This window comes from Miscanthus floridulus, chromosome 9, assembly GCF_019320115.1.
Source record: "Miscanthus floridulus cultivar M001 chromosome 9, ASM1932011v1, whole genome shotgun sequence".
Classification (NCBI taxonomy): Eukaryota; Viridiplantae; Streptophyta; class Magnoliopsida; order Poales; family Poaceae; genus Miscanthus; species Miscanthus floridulus.
This window is the reverse complement of record NC_089588.1, coordinates 126,896,141-126,902,341: the sequence shown is the minus strand read 5'-3', so window position 1 is coordinate 126,902,341 and position 6,201 is coordinate 126,896,141. Positions and strand designations below refer to the sequence as shown.

General features: G+C 45.3%; 1 long non-coding RNA gene across 1 annotated transcript; it reads right to left on the bottom strand.

Moving 5' to 3' along the window:
- Nucleotides 1-439: 439 nt before the first annotated feature.
- On the bottom strand, nucleotides 440-4,509 carry LOC136482906 (uncharacterized). Its single transcript, XR_010765244.1, has 3 exons — nucleotides 4,179-4,509; nucleotides 1,581-1,658; nucleotides 440-612 (listed from the first exon to the last, which is right to left on the bottom strand). It is a non-coding gene; the product is annotated as an uncharacterized lncRNA (long non-coding RNA).
- Nucleotides 4,510-6,201: the final 1,692 nt, after the last annotated feature.

The window sequence follows — 6,201 nt, the reverse complement described above, 5'->3', positions numbered from 1 at the left end:
TCGACTTCTTGGGGTTCCTCCTGGACTGGCTCAGGCGTAGGTATAGGTGTTGGCGGTGTTGGTGAATCAAATTCTTGTCCATGGGGTTCTTCCTCCTTAGGCTCCATGGACAACCCACGAGGTGGGTAGTATCCTCCAGTGCTGATGCGGCAGTCTTGCTGGCACGAGGTATTTACAGAATTAGATTTAGTTAGGTTAGATTAGAAGCAATAATTTTTATAATAGAATAGGGCAAAAGAAGCATAAAACTTTAGCAAATAACAAGGATAAGATAGAAAGCATGAAATGAGTGAAGCAAAAGAAGCTAAAACGACCATTGCCAACTAGGCTTGCATCCTACAGTCTTTGATACCAATCTGTCACACCCAATTTTAAGGATAAAATGGAGTGCAAAATCTTATGTGCGCCCAGAGATCAGTCACACACATAAGCCGACAAATTATAAATAGTATCATCACAAATGTTTATTACATCATGAATAAGACAGAGTTATCACATAAATATAGCGGAAGTAATAAAAAGATCTCTCGCGGAAGCTTCATTTCACAGGGACGTCGACTGGTTGACCACAAGTCTAGTAGTCCTCAGGAACTTCATCATACCCATAGTCATCTGTTACCCATCCGGAATTTTTATCCAAAATAATGAAAATAAACAAGCGTAAGTACAAGTCGTACTCAACAAGTGTAACACGGGGTTCATGAGGCTCAAATGGCTTGACGCGGGTTTAACAGCGTTCAACTTTAAGTTCTCACAATTTTAGCTTAAGAGTAACAACAAGTTGTTTCAATTCCCAATGCAAAACACATGATCAAATGTAAACATGAATAATGAATAGCATAAACAGATATTACTTAGTGTTCATCTATTTTATAAGGGTTCCAAGGCCGCTCGTGACCGTGAGCACGACTCATATACCAGTTTTACACTCTGCAGAGGTTCTACACTTTCACTGTGAGTCATGATACCCATATGTCCGGGTTAATTACTCCCAAAACACTTCCAAGGTGAGTAGGCAGGGGTCACTATGAAGCCTTTCAATGGTTCGTCTAACAAGTTAGGGCCATTAGATTCACTCGACAAACAGTTATAGGAACCCCCTGTCAAATGGCATAATTCCTTCACGGCTATACACATAAGAGTAGAGGTTGTCCTATACCCGATTCGGCAAGCCATTCTTACGCTAATAAAGGTAACCACTAACAAGCTAGAAAAGGTCCTCATACTGAGCTAAAGCCAGAGCCATGTAGCCCTCATAGCTGTACTGTAAGTCCCGAATGATCACTTACAGATAAGTCCTTAGGGAGAGGAATCTGAAGCATTTAGAAAGTAGCTAAACACTCCAGCCCTCTGTTTCCATGTTGCTAAAAAGTCATATTTTAATGTTTATTGCATATATCATTAGTCAAGTTACAAGATCATGGTTTAATTGAGCTCTAGCAAAGCTACCCAAATGCATAACCCATAGGTGACAAGGTAATAGTTCAATTCTAGGGAATCCCTATCAAGGTGACACATGCAACATGAATTTAATGAATTAAAGTGAATAGGAAACAAGGATGATCCCATGCTATACTTGCCTTGAGCGAAGTACTCCGGTTGCTCTTGCTCGTCAAAGTTGTACCCTTGATCTCCCATGAATTGCTCACCGTCTATACCTGATAACAGAGCAACATACAAACATCCAAGGGCAATCATGCAAAGCAAACAAGGCTACAGATTAGAACAGTACACCAACAGCATAAAATCAAGATAAAAAGTTTATAAAACAAATCTACGTCTTGCTACGAACACACAGACACGAAGATCACAAAAAATCGGAGCTAAAACGAAGAAGTTATGAGTTAAACAAGTTTTCCTTTAGTAAAATAATAGATTCAATCTAATCTTGAATTTTAAAAGTTGAAAACCTACTTAACAGTAGTATAAACATGTAGATTACTTAATTATGAACCTAACGCAACTTGAACGGATCAAATCGAAGTTAAAACGGAGATTTTATGGCTAAAATAAGTTGAGTGGCAAAACTGTAAATAGCTGAAAACGTATTTTCAATCTAAACGAACCAAAATACGCTTTCAAAAGAAAGAAACGGAATCTGAAAACGTGCTTTGGACTGCGGGTTAAGTCTGAAATAATTGTAAGGGGCTTTTTGAAAAACCGATGGCGAAGGGGTATCTTGAATTAAGGATTGTCGGATTAGATCTGAACGGCTGGATTGGATCTGGCGGTGGAAAAAAAAACACTGCCAGCGGAATAGGACCGACGATGGGTGGCCGACGGCGGCGCCATTGGAGAGCTCACCGGAGCTCGCTGTTTTCGGCCAAAAACACTTGGTTCAATGAAAAAGAAACACCAGGAGAGAGAGGAGGAGATGGGGATCTCACCCGAACCGAAAGAGGCGCGCGGGAAGCGACGACGACGGCGCAGCGTTCGACGGACGGCGACGGCTTTCCCCACGATTTGCGGCGGCGCTGTTGTAAGGCAAGGCGGCTGCGGCTTCTTCCCAAAACATTTAAAGGGCGCGGAACTTGGCAGGCACGGCACCCACGGCTCGTGGTGGAGGCGGACACGGCGTCTGCGCAGTGTCCGACTAGAACACGATGTGGGGGAGAAGAAGCCCCTAACCTATGGGCTAGGGTTGTCAGCGGGCGGAAGGAGGAACGGGCATGGGCGCGGCATCTGACTGGGCCGGCGAAGCTGGGCCGCTGTGGTGCAGAGTGAGGCGGCTGCAATGGGCAGGCCGACCAACCGGCCTTCGGCCCAAGCGGGAACGAGAGGGAGAGCGGCGGCCTGGGGAAGAAATGGGTCGCGCGGCAGAAGCAGGCCAACCAGGCCGAAAGCGAGGAAGGAAGAAGGAAATTTATTTATTTTTTCTAATTTTTCCAAAGCAATTTCAAAATGAAATTTCGACTCAATTTGAAACCCGACTTCAATCAAGCAGTACAAAATATTATGCAACAGCATAAATGCACACTCGTTGACCTATATTTGTTTTTTTTAATTTAATAAAATTTATTATTTTTCCTAGGTTCAAGTTCCCACAAAATGCTTAATTAACTATTTTCTCTTATTTAAAAAATATGCAAAAATTTAGGGTGTTACATTTTACAACTTGGTCACAGTCTCGCAGAGTTAGAGCCTTAGAGGAGCGCACCACGGGCCGGGCACTCCGGTCGTCCGCTCTACCGCCTTTCCGTGGTTCCCGCAATGACCGGATCCCATCGCGGGGACCTCGTCGTGGCTGCCTGACTGGCTGCGGCGAGACCCAGGGAACTGCTTGTCACCTCGCCGGCGAGCAGCCACCGGGCAAGCAGTTCCTCGGTCTCGCCGCACTGAAGCGATTCAGGCAAGGTGAAATTTCCACAACGGCCTGGCGCGCTGGTCCTTATCGTGCGGCAGTCGCTGCCCCGTGATTCGTGCAAGTGGACATTTTCGGCAGCTTGCACACGAGTTCTCGTGCGATATACTACCTTCCACAGCAGCTCATTTTCACCGCGTCCCACTCATAAATTCACTCCCTTCCAACTTTCGCTCATTTTCACCGCGCCCCGCTCATCTGAATTCATTCCCTCCCAACTTTCTCCTTTCACATCTATCCATCCCTATCCTCTCCGCCTTCTTCCTGCGCTCCGGCCAAATGCTGCCGCCCGCGACTGTCGTCGACGACGAGAGCTATAGGCACTAACCTCGACCAAAGCACGGTGAACACTGCCTCTGGATCTTTAGTTGTGTTCTTGTATCCCCTCTATCTACATGCTCGCATCTGTGTGCCATGGATCTACCTCTTTCCTTTCTGTTTCTCCACCACGTCTCCTCTGTTGGGTTAGCTAATCCCAGCAGGGGGAAATAAGTGGAATGACCTCCGGCCGGCGTCGAAGGTCAGGTCTAGTATGAGGCGATAAAAGTGTGGCCCACACCGAATCAGGGTTTCATAAATCTGCGAGAATGCACTAGGAAGTGGCAAATGTTTTGTGCACTTTAGAACTTTATATGTTGACAGAAGTACAAACATGTCCGCTTATTATACATGTATGAGTAGAATTGTATAGAAATCACAAATCAGTTGTGAAGTATGAGGCTACTGCGGGGAGATAAACGTACACACGATGACATTAAACAGAGCCTAATAGCTCAGGGCAACATGAGAGAGAAATCACGAGGAAGTGAAGGCGTACCATCTCGCATCTCAGGGCGACAGTGTTCACCACAAGATCTGACTTGGCCCATGGCCATGGTAACGGCATTCGAAGGATGGGCACCGGATCTGATATATGTGCACAACCAGAGAGCGGCGCCGCCGGCCGACTCCTCCGCACCTGCAGCAAGGCAAGAAGCATCATGCCAAGGAAGAGGAGTTGAAGCCAAGGTCGAGGAAGACAGCGGCTGCAGATGCAATAGAGGAAGCGGAGGAGTGCAAGGGGCGGCGGTGCTTGGGGGCGGCGGCGGTGAGGAAGCGGAGGAGCGCACAGCAGAGGAACCGGAAGCCGTGGCCACAGCCTGCTGAGAGTCGCGAGATATATTCGCGAGCGTGTAGACGAGAAGGTGGAAGAAAAGGGTTCTGATTTTCCGAGGTCCGTTCGGCTGGCATCTGCGGCTTTGAACGGTCAACACGAGCCCAGCAGATTAATCTTTTTTTTTTTTTTTTTTTGAGAAGGAGCCCAGAAGATTCATCCGTACAGATTAACGATTGATTGGTAAGCCACGAGGCCGATAAATAGTGGGCTGGAAGGGAGTGAGAGTTGAAAGAAGAAAAGAAATTGGAACAAAGTTTATTGGCCCAGACACAGCCCGCCGTGCACGTCTAGCAGGCACGGCCCTTGAGTGATTTTTTTAATATTAAATAAGGTTTTAGTATTTTTAAACGGATATTTATTCTTGAAAATATTTGGATACTTTTGAAAAATTATTTTTAAATTAAATTTGTAAAGTCTAATTGACCTCCTAAACTACTGTAAAGGTCTGGTTTACCTTGCTCGTGGTTGCATCACCTAAAATCGTTTCCAAAACTCTTTAGAGAGCTAAATCAGACGGGTTCAAGAGTCTAAAAATCCAGTTTCATGGCTTGTTCGGTTTCTCTGGATTGAGTGCCTGAAATGATTCCAAGTTAGAATGCTTCACTAATTTGTATAATTTTGATTAGCTGGATTAGTTCGTGCCTCCAATCCAAGGTAACCGAACAGTCCCTTAGGCAATAGTTGAAACAAGTCAAATGGACTTGTTCTGCAAATTTTGTGTACCCATTGAGGCCCATAAGTAGTGGGCCGGAATGGAATGCAATTTGGAAGAAGGAAAGAAATTGGAAGGAAGTTTATCGGCTCAGACACAACCAGTGTTTTAAATCTCCGGCTAAGACATTTTAGCGGATGACCTAAAAAACAGCTATAGCGGAGCTAAATGGGGATATAGCGGGCTATAGCGGCTAAGTTGTACATAGACACAAATAGCTTGATCTTTCTTAAACAGCTATAGCGGGCTATAGCGGTAGCTATAGCCGGAGATTTAAAACCTTGGACACAACCCACCGTCCACTTCTAGCACGCACGGCCCATGAGTTCATGTGAAAATTCCCCCTTTTCTCTTTTATATAAGTTTATTATTTTTTATTATGAGTTTTTTATGTGTCTCCTTTACTGTGTGCATTTTATTTAAAAAAACTTCTAGATTATTGTTAACTACGTACGGAAAACGAATATTTAAGGTAAGGTTCTCATAATCTATCACTATCGATACTTGCCTTCCTCAGCCCCTCGGCCATCAGATGCCTCAATAGTTCATGAAGGGCACGTTTGGTTGTCTCGCCAGGTTTCCTTGCCTAGCTTCGCCCAGCAAGGCGAACCTTGCCAGTGCAGGTGAGCCAAACCGGCCTGCTGGCCCAGCGTAGCAAGGAAATTCTTGCTTGCACGGATAACGAGGCGGCTGGGTAAGAGATCCAAACAACGTTACTATTCTAACTTCTAGCCTAGCTAGGTGAGACAAGAGATCCAAACGTGCCCGAAAACTCTGGCTAGAAGGTTCAGGCCCACCCTAGATGTCATAATGCACAGCTCCTCTATTGCCTCGTTTCTGGATCCGCCACTGATCAGGGTGAAGGTTCTACCTTCATCGGTTGAACCTAAGTAGGGCCATATATCCATGCTCTCTAACTGAGTGCTTCCTGCATTTTAATATTGTATATATGTACTTAGCTTGAATGCCAAA